Source organism: Polyodon spathula, chromosome 10 (genome assembly GCF_017654505.1).
Source record: "Polyodon spathula isolate WHYD16114869_AA chromosome 10, ASM1765450v1, whole genome shotgun sequence".
Lineage (NCBI taxonomy): Eukaryota > Metazoa > Chordata > Actinopteri > Acipenseriformes > Polyodontidae > Polyodon > Polyodon spathula.
The window spans coordinates 2,117,656-2,136,631 of NC_054543.1; the positions used below are offsets into that span (position 1 = coordinate 2,117,656).

Sequence of the window (18,976 nt, forward strand, 5' to 3'; positions counted from 1 at the left end):
CTGCTTCCATTATAAACAATAGCCTTTCCTCTTTCCCAGCCAAGGTACATAAAAGTGAAATAGACAACTTGAGTACAAAACTCAATAACTTTGCAAGCATAATTAAAGCATCCTATAAAATCAGGTTTTATGTTTAGTTTCACATACAGTGCTCGACATACTGTAGCATTGAGAGTGCTGGATTAGCAAAATCAACCCAGGCAGTGCATTTACTAGACAGACATGCAAGCTATCACAGAGAACATGTTTACTGCATATTGTTTTCAATCAACTTCTGACCTTGGATTATTTTTACTCATTAATTAGAAGTACTTGAGTTACATCGTAGGACAATAGGTAAATTATATCAATATTTAAATCAGAAATACCCTAATCTGCATCACTTTCATTGAACCTTAATGAATTTATCCACAGCAGCTGAATTTAATTAGCGAAGAGAAAGTTAGCAGAGGGCTGAGCATCCACTTAGATAAATGGAAGGCTGGTCTGTAATCTTCAGACATAAAGGTGAAGGTGATGAATACATTTTAGAATGCAACCATTTGACCTCATTATTTTGATTTCTAGTAATCACATTAATAAAAGTTAGTTGCGTGACTTTTTCCATTTTTTTTTATTATTAAGCAAAAGGAAAGGCCAACCTGCTTTTCTTCTTTTATTCATTCTGGAACTGGTTTTCACAGCCAGTGCGAGTCTATAGCAGACCTTTTTACAGAGGACTCCCACTCTGACACGACAGGCAATTTCCTCTGATGGCTTTCCTTTTTACTGTACATTTTTAACCAACTTCATACAGTAGAATACACACACACACACACATATATATATATATATATATATATATATATATATATTTTTTTTTTTTTTTTTAAGATTTTTTTTTTTATAAACATTTACTCAAGTTCAAACTTTGCACAGTATTTGCACTGGGGAAAAAAAAAAAAAAAACTAGCAATGTTACAAAAACACCACTGGTGGTCTTTGTCTAAGCCTTTGTTTACCCTTCAAGAAAGCAATATTGGTTTTAGAGACTGGAGTTACTCAGCTGTGTCCCGACTAAGAAAGATTATCTTTATAAACAAGATCACAGGAAAAAAAAACAGAACAACTTTGGTTAAGTAACCCTAATACCCACAATGAGTTACTGTGAATCATATGAGACCCGTAGAAACACACACATGCACGTTGGTTTATAACTGATGCAACTCAACATGAAGAAATCTTTATTTTATATAGCGCCTTTCATACTGTACCACGAACAAGTTCAGGAAATGAGAAAAAAGTAATTATGAATTTGATGGTTTATGTACAATTTAAACTCAAAACATCTGGTGACTATTAGAACCACACAAATGTAAAACGGTATCTTCGAAACACTGTTGAATATGGATACCATGCATCGTCAATACTTGAGCCTCCAAAGAAATGCACTTACTGTAGAGCCTCTCTCAGTTCAGACAGAGCAGCAAAATAATAGCTGCTTGAATTATTAGCTACTGAAGTTTCGTAATTCTCATCTCCTGCCTGACGAAACACTGTATGGAGTCCAAAGTTCAACCTTGGAACCAAATTATGACAATCATAACCCTTTTAAGATAGAGCTGAGGAAAGGTTTTAAAAATTAAGGAGATTGATTTTTCCCATTTTCTCACCAATCATTATTTAAAATGTCTAAAATAAATTACCAACAATTCATTAAGATTGGGTCATTTTATATGAATTCTGGAACAAAAAAAAAATATATATTTGTGGTCTGACAAAATATCAAAATCAAAAACACTGAACTTTGTTTTGTGGACTTTGTGGATATGATCGCTTGTTTTGATCACTTCAACTTCCTCTGCTGTTACATGCGCGAGCGAGGAAGTTTTTCTAAACGGAATGAAGTTTAAAAAAGATTTGGAAACTTTCCTTACACTCTGGGCGCTGACATCTTCAGAAGTGCTGTAATTGACATAAAACATATGCAAATTAGCAAAACGGTAATGATTTTTGTCATGCACACGTGACCTTTCCTTAGCCCTATATTAAACTGCGAATGCTAACCGACGCATTTCCAGATCACATTTACATGCAGCAGCAGTACAAACGACGGACACAACTTAAAAACTACCAATCCTTTCATGCACCTTCACATTTTCTGAGGTAACGGACTTGAGGTGCGATTATCTTTACAACAACCTATTCAAGGGATGCCTGAAACACAGTGTTTAACAGAGCTCTATCTAGAACATGTGGTAATGTGTGGTCTCATTACAGTCAGTGGGGTTTCAGTGGCTTTTCTGGAGGGAGCAAAGTTATGGCTGTTGTTTCCAACTGTAATGCACAAAGGACCAAAATCAGCAATCTTAACCATGTCCTGATTAAGTGTCCTGGATAGACCCTGGACCATTCTAGGCCACTCAAGACATTAGAAAAGAATTACAAGACAGTTGATTTAATTGAATTAATCCATGTCAGCTCCACCTAGTTCTCCGATTGACTGATCTAAGCAAACTGGATTCCCCCACTGAGATGCAATGCACAGCTGTACACTTCTGCAGATATTGGAACAACATATTGGAACCTAACTGGATGAATATAAAACATGCTTTTTCATTAGTAGTCATCTCTACCATAGACAACAGGGTGTACTGCTGCTTCTGCAGTAGCAAGCACACGTGAAGGGGTGAAGTCTGCACATACTGTAAAGTAGCAATGCACATGACAACAAATCAAAGCATTCCTTGTGCATATCAAACTATGCTCTCCATCTAGGAAAGCTGTGTCCACACTACCTCTGCTGTGATTTACAAAGTTTAACCCTTGGGTATTCCAGATGCGAGCCAGGAGAATCGTCGCAAGAAGCACAATCAAAGCAATCATGAGAACTGATTTGAAACGTTGATACTGTTAGATTAACTGTTCAACACTGTACATACATATGCATTATTACTGTGTTGTAACTGTTGTTTGCCTGCGTGTGTGCATAATAATAATAACAACAACAACCACCACCACTGGAAGAAAGTATTGTACTGAGGCAGTTACCAAATTATTAGAAAAAAAGAAGGGTACACTAAGACAGACAGAAAGAGTATGACCATTCAAAAATGAAGTTCACATAATTTATACTTTCCTGATTCTTACATTTTTTTAGGTTATCAAAAATATGTTATTACAAGGTTTTAAAAAATAATTACTGATAAACTACTGTACAGAGCCTGTCAATACAGCCAAGAAATACTCAAAGAGCCGCAATGAAAATGCACGCTTTCCAATCTTTCACAGAAAAAAAAAGAATTATTTTGACAAGCCACTAATCTTACTGCATTTACTGTTTTTAATGAGCAGCCTAGATTCTAGCAGGCCCCTCAACAGTAAATAACACATGTAGGCCTAAACAACACTTTACACTTTAGCTAGGACTATTCTGCACACAATGGGAGTCTGAGACACAGAGATGGGTTGTTTTTATTGTAAACAGGACTTTTAGGACACAAGCCAAACTCTTGTTCCCTTGACCTTTGCAACTCTGTTTGATGCATTTGGGCGGTCATACTGTATTTATTACCAATTGTGACTTTTGAAAATGTTAGTTGTTCATTGCTTTTTTTCCCACTTCTTTCTTTTAGCACATAACTCAAATTAAACAGTTGTTCAGCAGCCAAAAAAAAAAAAAAAGGTTTAAAATCTTTAAGACGTGGTCCATTCATACAGCGCACAGTACCGTAACCTTAAAAGGACAACCTAGAATGGATACGAAATATCAGAGTGACTGTATTCTTCTGTTTGATAAGAATCACTTAATATTGTTTGTAAAGCACTGCTGTGGCCTCAAAAGAGCTCACAAAAACATGTCTAATCACTAAAGTACATCAGATACACCAGAGTGTAACTATTAACACGTATGCCTGCAACACTCTCCGGTAGATGAAGAACACATTAGTAAAGATACATTGTCCAATATTTCTAACCCATATCAAGCTCCCTGTCCCTTCCCAGTCCTGTTAGTCCAGTTAATGCCTCTGAAATAACCACAAAATGCACTAGACGTCCATAGTCCATAACACTGTGTAACAAATTTATTTATTATTTTTTTTGTTCCCGGGTAGTAAGTGTTATTTCCTAATTGCTTATGCCTCAAAAGTATAGAAAATGGCTATTACTCCCCATAAACTTTGCTTTTGTGACCAGGACAGTGATATTTCAAAATATCACTATTTCCAATGGGAAAACGGGCAAATGTGTGTCTTTTCGTTCTCATAAAGTCAGAAAAAAACAACATATGAATCCAAATTAACATGTATTTATACTAAAGTAATACAAAAATGACTACAAAAGATTTAGAAGTGAGTAGTTTACGATTATACTGTATTTACCACTGAAATATATCATAGCCATGAACGTATTGATGCAGAGTTTGTACAGTTCTTGGTTCATTTCAATCTCAACATACTGCTGTGGCTGACAGTTATAAGAATGTACTGGTATTGTGTTTGCACTGTGGACCCTGAGAAAGACACACTCATTTACTTAACAATTCCAGGAAACTGTAAGGAGTCAAAAAGACTGGCTCAATTTGGGACATATGTTTGATTTCATGAAATGCAGAACTTGTTCACTCCAAACATTGACCCCTTTAGCTATAACATCTGCTCCACAGTCAAGTTTATGAGGTTCCCTTGGAAACACAGCGTAACCATTCAGATGCTATAGAGCAATTCCTTAGAGGTACATCATTATATATATTAAAAAAAAAAAAAAAAACACAACATTAACAGAAGTTGCCACAATTTTATCAAGGTATATTAGTTGCAAACATTGCTAAACAGCAAGCTCAGCTTTCTAAGCTGTGTGTGTAAGATGTCTAATACATAAAGCCCATTACACCCAGCCAATATTAAATTCTAGGTTGTTTTTATTGCCGTTGTGCTCTACATTCCAATTCCAAGTTGGTCCATTAAAAAATGTATTCTTAATATTGCTACAGGTCAAGTACACCAGCAACTTTTAATGCAAAAAAACATACCTCCAGCACACCCAACAGTTGTCTTTCCTAACCATGAACTTGACCTAGTCACTGCAGCAATGTGCCCCATATAAAACACTGTTTACTATTACAATGAGTGCTTTGGGATATATCCGACTGGCTTCCCAATGGCCATGTTCAGCTTCATAAGTTTTTAATAAAAACCTGATGAATAACCTCATTTCCTTTATGTAGCGGTTAAAAAGCTACTCATTTAAACCAACCAAAACAGATGCTACAAATATAAAATGGTGCACAGGGTACAGTATACCTAAAAACTGAAAATCTTTACATACGATAACATTTAATTAAAATACATAATTCTCATAACACAGAAGTGTCCAGTACCAGGTTTTCAATCTCAGTGTTAATAATTTGAAACAGAAATGGGGTCCTAATAAAAACACTGCTGCTTGGAGTGAAGAGAGAATCATATGATCAATCTTGAATAGAGAACCATAGGAATCTAATTATTGGCCTTTGTGCTCCCACAGGGTTACTCCGAAATCTTCTGCGCTACAGCTCACATCATTGTGCTCCAGCAACCCGGAGAGGCCAGGCAGGGATTCCCTGGCTGGGCCCTCGCCTCCTGGGTTAAGTGGATTGGTAACATTTGTTGCAGAGGTTAGGCAGGGGAAAAAAGTGATTGGCTTGCCCATTCATCTGCGGTCTTTCTGATTAGTTAGTAGCTTGCAGTAATGAGGTAGCATTCAAACTGGGCATATCAAAATTAGGAAATACATAAAATGGTCCTATTCGTAATAATCTGTAAACAGACTACAGAGACAGACAAACAGACAATACTTTCATATCTATATAATCTGGAAACAAACTAACATGACCAAGGCGTTATAGCAGTGCAGATGCTGTATGAAGCATGCATTTTAGATAGTGTTTGAGATATGAGGTTTTCAAAATGTAAAAAAAGATATAGGGTAGACATTTAAATATTAAAAAGTTAATAAAAAATCTGTATGTTTTCATCAGACAAATTATGTTTCACACAATTCCTACTGAAATAAAAATGCAAAACGAGTAATGAATTCTTTGTGTTTATTAAATTCAGCTTTCAATAATCTCTATTTGAAACAACTCCAGTAAATGTTGTACAATTGTGATTGGCAGCCAACAAAAAACTGCTGGGTATCAAACACTGAAGACACTGCCTGTCACGTATTCTGCTCCCATGGGCATGAGAGCTCACCCTCCCCCTCCCCATCACCAGTGCATGAGAGCAGACCTTCCTCATCACCAGTGCATGAGAGCTCACCTTCCCCTTCCCCATCACCAGTGCATGAGAGCTCACCTTCCCCTTCCCCATCACCAGTGCATGAGAGCTCACCTTCCCATCACCAGTGCATGAGAGCTCACCTTCCCCTTCCCCAGTGCATGAGAGCTCACCTTCCCCTTCCCCAGTGCATGAGCGCTCACCTTCCCCATCACCAGTGCATGAGAGCTCACCTTCCCCATCACCAGTGCATGAGAGCTCACCTTCCCCATCACCAGTGCATGAGAGCTCACCTTCCCCTTCCCCAGTGCATGAGAGCTCACCTTCCCCATAACCAGTGCATGAGAGCTCACCTTCCCCTTCACCAGTGCATGAGAGCTCACCTTCCCCTTCCCCAGTGCATGAGAGCTCACCTTCCCCTTCCCCAGTGCATGAGAGCTCACCTTCCCCTTCCCCAGTGCATGAGAGCTCACCTTCCCCATAACCAGTGCATGAGAGCTCACCTTCCCCACCACCAGTGCATGAGAGCGCACCTTCCTCTTCCCCACCCCTAGTGCATGGGATCCAAGCGAAGCAGCTTCATATTCTCAAGTGCTGTCAACACACTTCTTCACATCAAAGAACAAAAGTACACATTGGCTCAGTTATGATGCTCAATGCTTAAACTGTTTAAATGGCTATTGTTCACTCGTGCCTGCCTCTGTGACATAATAAATTGAAAAGCTACATTTCCGGACAGGAAGTGAATTCCCACTGTGGGTCTCGGGCAACTAGCCAGGATCTTCCTCAACAGGGAGAGGACGCACGCACGCACGCACGCACGCACGCACGCACGCACGCACGCACGCACGCACGCACGCACGCACGCACGCACGCACGCACGCACGCACGCACGCACGCACACACACACGCACGCACGCACGCACGCACGCACGCACACACACACACACACACACACACACACACACACACACACACACAAATAAATTACAATTAATCTTGCTTTTAGTGAGCGCTCAGTTTTAACTAAAACAAACGGTTTAAAAAAAAAACAAAACATGGTGTACCACTCAGAGAAACACTTTTGAATTGTGATCCTAAATGGTAAAGGTTTTCGTGCAGTTGCTTGCAGAATCATTTTGTTAGTGAATACCTAACCGTGCAGCTTCAATGAAGCGCTAACTCCTTATTCTTGTTACTGTAAATTCCTGGTCTTGCAACTCTGCTTACTTCATCAGGATAGAAGGTTAAAGTTCTTCCCTCAGGCTGTTTCCTCAGCCCCCAGTCAAACTTTTGCTTTAGTCAAATCTGTAAATTTCCATATTCACTGAGGTTGCATGTGGATTAAGGGGCTAAACTTGTGACCTATGTAGTAAACTATGCAGTGCTACAGAGCATCATAAGCCATAGCAAAGTTAAGAAATTGAGCAAAAGGAAACACACCTCCATATTTCTTTTGTGCATATTTATAATAATAATAATAATAATAATAATAATAATAATAATAATAATAATAATAATAAAGTACATTGTTCTATTCGACCATGAGAAAATCAGGGTCAATTTTAATGCATACAACTTTGTGGCTTCATGTATCATTAAGTTACTGAACAACTGGTTGATAAGAGTCACATGGAGGTTACTCACATTCATATAATGTAATACTGTAGCCGACAACAGATGCCATTTGTAAGTGTATTCTGGCATTTTTTTCAGTAGAGCAATCAGAAATGTCATGTTTCCAGGAGGGAATCAACTGACACAGGGTGCTTGTGCACAGGCACCCTGCACACTTTAGTGGTGCTTGGCTGAGTTATCAGGGGGTTTAATTGTGATTGATCAGTGTTGGACCTTGCAGGGGAGAGAAATACAACTGAGTGAACAATGACAAATAAAAATAGCACATGTTTCAGAACACAGAAACACTAAATGCACTGGTGAAGCTCCAGCAATGAGAAGAAAGCTATTTTAATCTGCTGTTCCTCCCCTACTTCATTGTCCAGCATAGAGTACTGGCTTAACAAAGCGTCTTTATAATCGTTTACAAAAGCCCCTTTAATGTCTTTAATTCTCTCCTTTTTTATTGAATGAGCCCACTTTTACACCAAGAACATGTCAAATGTCTCATGCAATAGCACTGCAAGGGCAAACGAAATTAAAACAGCATTCAATTACTTTGCACAAGGCCACATTTCATGACTAGAATGGAAATCTGAAAAAAAAAAAAAAACACAAATATTTCTGTTACTGCAACTACACACGCATGCGTCAGAAATAGTCAGGTTCTGTTATTCTTTTTTTATAGCCTATTTCTAGATATTAACATAACAATACTGCTTTACTCTTACTAATCTGTTACAGTACCTCGGTGCAGGCTCAAGTTACAATAGGGGTGTTCAAGCTTGTTCATTTACAGGTAAACATTTAGAAACTATGATTGCATAGCTGTTCAGCTGATAGGAGAATGACTTCAACGACAGGGGCATTTTTCTCCATGATGCAACTTTTGAAGATGTTTTGTAGACCTAGGATTTTGAACACTGTTGCATGCTGATCCTATTCAGAACTTTATCTTAAACTACTCGCAATAGTGGTGAAGCTTCATTTGTTGCGACTGACCATAAATATTTGCTAACTGGAAACAATCCATGGTTCCTGCCAGAGCCTTAATTGAACTTAATTACAGTGAAGGACAGCGCCACATTCCAAAGCACCGCCCACTCTTGATAAACAAACACGAGTCCATATGTTTCAGAAAAATTTTAATTGCTACCATAATGTTGGATTACCTGCCAAAGCCCACTTGAACTCAAACAAAGTGATGCATTTTTAGATAAAGATACATCTCAAATCAATGCATTCAGCTGCTGTTGCTACTATAGTTAGCGTTTCTGGCCTGCAATTAAAAAAACAATAAAAAAAAAAAAAAAGGAACCAATGCAGAACTACACACATTTGCTTCTTGCAATGCTGTACATTTGTGGGGAGTTGCTCCAGTCTTTCCCATTTAGTTAAAGCAACAACAAAAATGATCTGCAGCTCTCACAATCTTGATGTGCATCGTACCCAATATAGATCTGTAATACCGTTTAGAGAAATCCATGTTATTCTGTACCAGCTTCAACACAGAATTTGAGCTCTTAATAAAAGGACCACAAATAAACCAGAAAATCAGACTTCTAAAACCACTGGAAATTATTTTAATGGTCACTAAAATAAGGTTTACAGATTGAACGGCTTTAGCAATGCATTTTTGGAAGCAAAACTGACAAAGTAACTTGTATCCTGTTTGAATGTTGCAAAAAACACTGAACTACACACTAGACTACGAGAACATCATTTGTTATTTTTCTCCAAGCCTGGATCATACCCTCCACAGCTGCAAAGGAAATGACAATGCTCGGAAAACAGAACCAATGTGGCTCTGCAATCAATAATTCCATCCACCGCTTCCCAGCTGTGCAGTCACAGAGGACTCTAGGCGTTCCCCTTTTGGGAGGTGGGGGGCGGGGGGGATGTTTTTGAAAATTGATATACAGTAATGCACACCAAGAACGAAACTATTCTAATGCAACAAGAATTCACATTGGATCACTGCAAGTTAAATGAGTTCCAGATCTAAACTGTCTGGCATTAATAGCTGTTATTCTGATAACTATAATTAATGTAGCTTGGGAAATACTCCCCCTGCATCACTCTGTTTTGTGTATCAGTCCAATAGATGCTGGTTTCTAGAATACACAGAAGACTGCGGCAGCTCAAATCTTTTATTTATGTATTTAAGTATATTAACGTGCCCTTCCACAGTAATTTCTTACCACAGTACACTCAGGGGATGAAGCTTTAAACAGTGCCATGAGCTAGAGGGGCCACTAGTAAGTATTTCCTTCAGTCCTTGAAAGTCCACTCAAACAGACCGATTCATTCTGATTTAAAAAGTAACCAATGTCATTTGTCACTACATTAAAATAATTTAGATGGTCTAAAACAATTGGCAGTGACACAAAGATGCTGTGTGACCCCTGCTTCAGAGCTTACAAACCAAGATGTTAATTTTTACAACAAATCCCAACTTTTTTTTACACTGGACTTTTGTGTTAATTCTAAGGGAGTATACCTATATATATATATATATATGACACACACACACACACACACACTCAAAATAATAATATTGAAGCTCACATTATTTTGTATCTAACCAAATAACAGCAGAGTTCAACTTTCTGAAGGCTAATATAAAATTACAAAAGGCACTCTAAACAAACCAATATCTTTATAAACATAGGAATCATTTATATTAAAAACAAAGTTCAGACATTTCAAAATTTGCAAACACGCACCCAGAAGTGCGCTCATCGAACTGGAAGCAGAATGCCTATTGTTGTCGTCCAGGAACCGACCCAGCTGTGTATCACTAAAGTAATATCCTTCATCCTGTATCCTTTCTCCTAGCTTCCCCTCATGTTTTTTTTTTTTTTTTTTTTTTTTTTATTACTGAGCTTTAGTAAACTACAGAGCTTTGTGACCGGATGTTAAAATGTTAAAGCGCACAGATGTTTGTGAACAGCAATTCGAAGCTTGAACCAACACAGAACACTTTAAGCATCCAGCTGTTCATTTTTTCCTTACGTTTATACAGCTCTAAGAGCTTATTCAGAAGTTTCTTTGGGGAAATTGTTAATACAAAATAAACTTTATGAAGAAATTGCTTTTTTATCCAGTACATACTGTAGGTGAGTGACCTATCTGTAAACATTCATATTAACTGGATTCTCAGTACAGAATACTGCACTCCTTGCAGTGAGCTTCAGCATTATGCAAGACTTTCTACACAATACAAGCAAACCTAATGCTCTCCAGGTGTGACAGTCCTGATTTGGCAGAGAATGAATTTCAGCGATTACCACGGTTTTCACTTGAAAAACTTTACCCATGCATTAGCATGCTCCCCTGCTTTGTATATCAATCCCTTTCTGCGCCTTAAAACACATTTAAACCACCGCATTACAGCTTTTGCAGTACATATGATTATATACTGTACAAGCTTCGGCCAGGGTTTTAATAAACACCTACAAGTCTCCCCCCAACAACAACAAAAAAATCCTTTATTTAGGTCAGCTTGTATCTATTGTATAAAAGATTAGAAAGGAGAGCCACATATTGTTTACTTTCTCCATACAAATGCTGTTTTTGTGTGACTAACATCAATTACCCCTTAAGGTGTCTTTGTTTACCCTAGTTGTTATTCAAATCTTAGTTGTGTTATTTTTATGCAAATTTCACAGCATCTCTTCTAAAAGGTAAGTCAAAACCAAAATTTCTGTACATTCCTTTTGACTAAACATGGATTCTGAGACTTGAACCCAGACAATTCTCTCAATGCAAACATGGCATTTGCTCTACCAGAGAGATTCAAGCAGAGTTTAATGTCACCAGTGAAAACAAGAGTATTGTTTGCAGGGAAATTAAGTGAATGCAGCTGTAACTGACTTCAGCAGCTGGAACTGGTGCTGCAAAGTGACTTCACCGCAGGAATCTCTGCCAAAATAATTACTGAGACACATTATCAAAGCCAGTTTGCATTAAAACGAACCTAATGCAGATTAGAAGGGAAACAGACCCCTCCAAAGCCCTCCTAGGTCTTGACCTGATCAAAACCCCTAACAATTTATAACAAAGTGGCATGGTTTCCTTAAAACTAACTGAAAATGAAGGGTTACATCATCCAGCTTGCACCTCCAACTCTACACAGCTAGAATGAATAAATAGGATACATAAAGAATATTGGAATAGAAAATCACTTAACTGTAAATACAGCACCTATATTAGCTAAAAGTTCAAGTTTAAGGTCACAGTCCTATTTTGGAAAACTTTGATCCCAAATGGTTTCTGAGATGTTACAGCAGATGTCGACACAAATGGCTATTGGTCAGTTTGATCCATTCCTGGTTTTACTATAACATAAAAAACAGCAATACAACAAATACATAAATAAATAAATAAATAACTTTGCATTCAATTAACCATTTTACATTTTAAAGAATAGTTTAATAAATGGCTCCAGCTGTGTATTACACTTTGGGTTTACGCATAATACCTTGCACTTAAAGTCCACGCTGAACTAACCTGTAACCGATTCTGTGCTCCTCTTGACGAATGCAAATTTCTTCTGCACTGTGTCAAACAAATCCTTCCAGCCTCTTGCAGCACCAGCCCCTTTCCCTTCTGCCCTTCCTTACATTCTGACAGAAAACAGGGTTTCCCAGCTCCGAAGAGAGATTAGAAGCATTGCACTGCTTCTCCTCCTACTCTATCCTAACATTCGCTGCTTTATCTCACAGCGCAGGAATCCAAGCAGGGAAAAGGATCCTGGAGCTTATCTGCAGGGCAGGGAGACCTGCCTCCAGGAGGAGGAGCCAGGATACGTCCATTAAAATTCTCCATGCATATGCAGGCATGGCAAATGCAGCATGACTCCTTGTGTTACAGGCTTTTGTTCAGTTTCATGACAGTTTACCATCTTTTGGCCAATTTTGGGGGGATGGGAACTTAACATCGTCTCAATTGAGTCAAAATCCAATCATGACTATTAAGAAACCAAAAAAATATAGTCTATACACGCCACAAAGCACGGTGAGGTTATTTGCAGTTTTGTAAGCCATCCAACTAATATGATTTAACAATACTGAAAAGTAATTCCATTCCAGTCTCCTGGCCAAAAAGTTAAGAAAATAGTTTCTGTGATGACGTCTTTCTGGCTCACAAAGCACCTTAATAAAGTAAGACAGCAGCATTGCATTCGCATTAGATCACTGGCATGATTGCATTACATGTGCAGAACACCATACCTGTTTGTGAAGTTTCTCCTGAACAAACCCAGCCTACTCATTACACGGTCAGACATGTTTTGTCGAAACTGAGGAAATGTCTGACAAAGCAACCTTTCAGGAGACATGAAGGTCATTGAGAAATCTTCCTACACTCAACATTGCAGAGGTTATGAATACCAGAGCTTTTAATGAGAACGACATTGTTACGATTCAAATTTTCCAGTCACAACATGGTCATTTCTCTTATGCATGGTTTTAAAACACTATGAAAAACACAGAGGGCACAGAGGCAGAACATGCAACACTACTACTGGATTTAAAAGAAAAGCAAACAAAGAAACAGCAAAACAAACAAAAAAAACACGGCACCAATTATTTTGTAGCATGCAGCTATTCTGCAGCCACAGAAGCAGAGGTAATTTGGGACATAAGTCCCCAGGGCCAGTAAAATCAAAGCTCTGATCAATACCACTTCGAAAAGAGGAACTTCAAGGGGAAATAAAACGCTTTATGCAAATCTGATGTAACACAAAACACCAATATAAACTATAATATATATATATATATATATATATATATATATATATATATATATATATATATATATATATATATTATATATATATATATATATATATAGCGAGAGGGAGGGGAGAGCTATATATATATATATATATATATATATATATATATATATATATATATATATATATATATATATATATATATTTTTAAAACACAAGTACCAAAGGATGCAGCTGATTTAAAGTGATTTAATAATGTGTGAATGGGATTATCTGTATTGATCATTTGACTGTTTTCTCCTTCCTCTGTAAATGATTCTCCAGGCACTGCTTCATGTTGAGAAGCTGTCAGAAAGCAAAGTTTCTCCTGATAAAATCAAGTGTGGGTTTTTGTACAGTTCACCACAAGTCCTGGAATAAGTTCCAGAAAATCCTTTTAAAACAGCAACTACAAAATGGGGGGAAAAAAAAAAAAAAGTACTGCACATTTTGCAGAGAGATATGCAAATCTACATGTGAATAATTGAGAGCTGGCAGCTAAGTAATCTTTGAAATGCAGTTACGCTCAAAAGAAATAATTTAATCAGTACAGTTCTATACTGCAGCATTAAACTGGATCACTGCTCAGATTTCAATTCCATTTTATTAATGCAGCCAAAAGGTCCCTGGCCTGAATCAGTGGTACTCAATTCTGGCCCTCGAGATCCATTCTGGTCTAGGTCTTTACCCCAAGCAGGTTTTAAATTAGTGCTAAGAGTGCTGTACTAGCCCCCCACCACCCCACCCCACCTCACCTTTGTCTAATCTACGGTAGTTCCCTCCATTTCTTTTTTCCAGCACTGGTAGTAACGAGTACTGTGATACGCATCTGTTTCTAGCTCAAATTACAAAAATCATACTCTGAGCAAGGGTGTTACTCCAAATAGTGCACAGCAAAACTGAACATTTAAAAAGCAGCGGTTTCAAAACGTTCTATCAAATACCACTAATCTGCTCGAAATAACTTAACATTTCCCACAAGGCTCTCTATATACATGACAGGCTAACATTAGCACATGTTTGTGTAAATGCAAACTTGATGGTGTGACTGGGTTCTCAAGTATAAGAAGGAAAGCTCAATAGGAACTGACATGCCATACAGAGGCTCCTCTTTGGCAGAGAGCATAAACAGCAGCCTTTGCATAGTTGCGACTACAGTAAGTTAAATAACTTTTTCAACCTCTCGTAAGAGACATTTATGTCAATACACACTATATTAGTAACTATGGAAACATCTTGAACACACAATGTGATGCTTTATTTACTTACTATAAAACGAGAACAATAATTGGATTAAGCCACCATACGAACAGTATCACACTTTTCCAAAGCAGTTTTGATAAATGTATTTAACATCTCAATGATCAGCTGGAAGTCTTTAAATCAGATCATGGGACACAGGAAGCAGAAGAACCATCAAAACATTATGCAGAAGCCTCTTGGCTCTTCAGTCAAGTAATTATTTGTATAATTATTATGGATTCATTTTTGACATTTCAAGAGTACTCAGGATACCTCCCATGATGCGTATGTTTGAACTGAAATCCTCGTAAAGCTGCAGGTCTCAACTGATCCTGCAGCACTATCATGTTATAGGTCAGCACTAAGTTTGCTTTTGACACGAGGTCTCCTTTTGCTGGAAGCTAGTGCAAACTTGCTTGTCTACAGACAAATAAGCTCATGTGACAGACTGGCGTGCATTAGGCATGAAAAGCATTTATATTTAATATGCCTATGCTACTATACTTTCAGTGCCTCATATGAAAGGTCACACTTTCACACTACAGTCGAATCACCAGTCAGGAATGCAAAATATGACACAAAGACAGCTATTTGCATGTTTTAAACCATGTCAAATAATTCTAAATTACTTCATTATTTAGTTCCAGTTTGAATTTAGCCCCTATGTAAAATAGACTTAGAATCTGGCAGTGCCTTGAAGGCCATCCCTAATGCATTACAGACACTGATGGCCAACCAGGTAATAACAGTCTAAGTATTTATTGCAGATGGTTAAAACCTAACAATAAAAGAATGAAATTACATTTCCAGACAGTGCTGAATAACACAAACAGCAGAACTCTGTTGAAGTGCAGAAGTATGATGTTTCATTGCAGTATCTGTTGCATGAATAATGTGGCAAAAGCAATATAATGAGACTCATCTTGTCCATATGTCAAAGTCAGTTTTATTACATGCAAATAGCATTCCCACTGAATTCTTCACGCCAGGCAAGATCTAGTAAACTTCAGACAGTTCTATCTGAATTCAGAATCCTAAAAGCAAATCATGGCATACCCCATCTGCTTAAGAAGATGAAACACAGCATAAGCAGTTTGTTTTCTGCTTCACAGAAATACTGTATGCGACTGGCAGAGTTAAACAGAGGTCACAGGGAACTGATTACAAGCAGCCAATTCTAATACTTAACTGGGTAGTTGAAGACTTGGAAAAGTATAAGCTAGTTATTAAAAATATATCAGCTACAGATATTTATTTTAATTATTTACATCTATTTTTGCTTTTACCATTTTATCTCACAATCTAGTTCCAATGCACACTTTTCCAAAAGTAGCTAATGGCACCACATGAACATTACCCCTATATATTTATTACTGTGGAGATGCTTCAGGATAAAGCTGGAATGACATTCTTCAAGTCATCCTTGTGCTTTGTTAGATCCTGTTCCCTATTCAGCAATGAAACGGTGATTAGAGTTGAATGGAAGACTGTCCTGGCCTGACATCAATATGGAGTCAGCTGCAACACTGCACACTGGGGTCAAATATGAACATCCCACACTGGTGCACACTGTAATCATGCAAGATCAGAGACGGAAACAAGTCACACACACCCACCCCCATTGTATAGCAGTGCGATCCATTCCTGGTTTTATTGTGAGGTTAATAAGACACACCCAAGCTTGTTCCCTACTCACTGGGGCTAAGCAAGCTAGTAGTAAAGCCTGGAATTGGTGAAACTGTTATGCAGTAAGAGCCTTATTTCCATCCCTGAACACATATAGAAACATTAAAGTATCCACAGCCTTTACAATACACAATGTCAGTCATATGGTACATTGACATGCAAAAATACGAGTTGTAAAAAAACTCAGGTGCCCTACATACATTGTATACTGGCAGAGAAAGGTCCTGGAGATGAATTAACCCAATGATTTACAAGAACAGTTACAAATAACTGGGCCTTTTAACCATTAAAGGCACAGTGCATTGCAGTTTGACCTAGTCAAATTACCATTCCAGTCCCGGCAAGTCTACAGCCTGTACTTTGTCCTCAGGATTAAGATACTTACTAAGAAGTCTCACCAAGATTTCACACAGCACTACAACAGTGTCTGTTGTAGTTTTCAAAAGGAAACAAAGGCTTTTAAATCCAAGTTACTGCTTCTTATATTATTAGTATTTGCAGTAGTGCAGATCTCTTTAGTTAGTTGCAGTATTATTATTATTATTATTATTATTATTATTATTATTATATTATTATTATTATTATTATTATTATTATTATTATTACTATTATTACACAACATAATGGATTTTAAAAGTTTATATTTCTTCCAGGATCTTAATCACTTCCTGTGCTTTATTAGAATAGATCAGAAAAAAGCCAGAAGAGAACTAAAGATCTTCAGATCAACAGCACACTGCTTGAATAAAAAAACCAAGATCTTCAGCTCAACAGAAGACTGCTTGAATCAAAGAACCAAGATCTTCAGCTCAACAGAAGACTGCTTGAATCAAAGAAGCAAGATTTTCAGCTCAATAGCACACTGCTTGAATCAAAGAATTAAGATCTTGAGCTCAACAGAACACTGCTTGGAATCAAAGGGATACAGTCTGGGTTAGCACTACTTTAACAAACTCTTATTTCATGACATTGTCTTATAAAATAAAGGAAGTGAAGCAGAAGATTCAGACCCAATACTTTCATCATCCTGATAGCCTGTGAATATGTGGGTCCCTTGTGGGGGGAAACAGGGGTTCAAAGAAACAAGGCTGCGAACTTGAGCCTATTGCATCCATCATAGTGGGGTGTTTGCTTGGAATGCAAGCTTCATACAAAAGTATTTCAGGGAGAGCCAAGCATTCAGCAGCACCACGTCCTAATCATTTCTGTAACTTAATTCTCAGAAAAACAGTTCTTTATCCAAATAACAGATGTTGTAAAATTCTCCCTTTACCTCGCATAAAGCATTTCTATGAGATGAAACACACAAGCACTGTCTAAAAAGTGCAAAAGCAGATAGTTTAAAAAAAAAAATCTGGACTAGTCTACTGGCCAAAATGCAAAATGCCTGGTGTTCTCAGCTATAAGCTATTGGTATCAAATGATGGGATGCTAAAAAGATGGCCTGGTGATTTACAGGGCTGTGGGTTAGGCTTGAACCACTAGACTAAAATATTGCTACAGTCCTCAAGACTAATAGATTTCTGAAACCTACCAAACACTTAATACAACAAATCTCTGTTTTCCAATGGTAATTGTTTTGTTTGGATTGGATTTGTATACCAGACCTTAACAAAAAGCAGATCTCACCTACCATCTGATAAACAAGCATTCCTTTTAGTGTTTATTACCTTCTGGAGTAGACAGTGCACAGCACATACAGTAGTCAAAACATGCTGGCACACTTTACCTTTCTATTATATACAGACTACACAATCTATCCTTTTGGTGTCTTATACTGGAGCTCACACTAAGAAGTAAAGATAGTTAGTGAAAGATCCAGGCTCCTTGCATCGTTTGTTTTTGCAAGATAACAGCCCAATACAGCCCTGCAATTAGAACACAAATCTGTCAGCTGTGGGCGTTGAGGGTGTAATAGTGCTGCCTGCACATGTGCCACAGGATACTTTCTCTGATAACACAACAGTAACAATAGAGATACATAAACTGCTAAAAACATAAACTGAAAAAATGCTTATTTCTACATGCCGTATTTAGTGAGATCTATCCTAAATTTAGAAGGTTTCCAAGACCTGGGCTAATATTGATTTACAACAAAAGGAGTGATCAACGGGGGAACAAAATGTCATGTTTCTATGGATTGTTGGTTGGCAATCTGAGTTTGTCACAATGCCTAATAGGAAACAATCTGTTATCACACAAAGGTGTTGGTTAAGGAAAATACAGTAATAATCACATCATGCATGCAGCTGGCAACAGTATTCGATTAGACATCTAACACAACACTACCACAGCAATTCAGCTGACCACAACAGTCATTATTTTTTTTCTAACCACTAGTCTACTTTACTTTCTATGTCAATTTGTACTTCCGGGAAAAAATCTAACCCAACTACAGTATATAACGGAAATG

At 37.7% G+C, this 18,976-nt stretch overlaps 1 protein-coding gene across 3 annotated transcripts in view; it reads right to left on the reverse strand.

Annotated features, from left to right (window-relative positions):
• The window catches only part of LOC121321716 (gamma-adducin-like), a 59,496-nt gene that overhangs the window by 21,627 nt on the left and 18,893 nt on the right, over positions 1 to 18,976 (reverse strand). The window contains exon 1 of one of the 3 annotated variants that reach the window (XM_041260796.1): positions 12,369 to 12,604. The exons of 1 other annotated variant lie outside the window; for it this stretch is intronic. The gene's annotated coding sequence lies outside the window, so the exon portion shown is untranslated. Of the gene's footprint in view, positions 1 to 12,368; positions 12,605 to 18,976 lie in introns of those variants that run through there. One more of the 3 variants, XM_041260793.1, reaches the window with a different exon arrangement.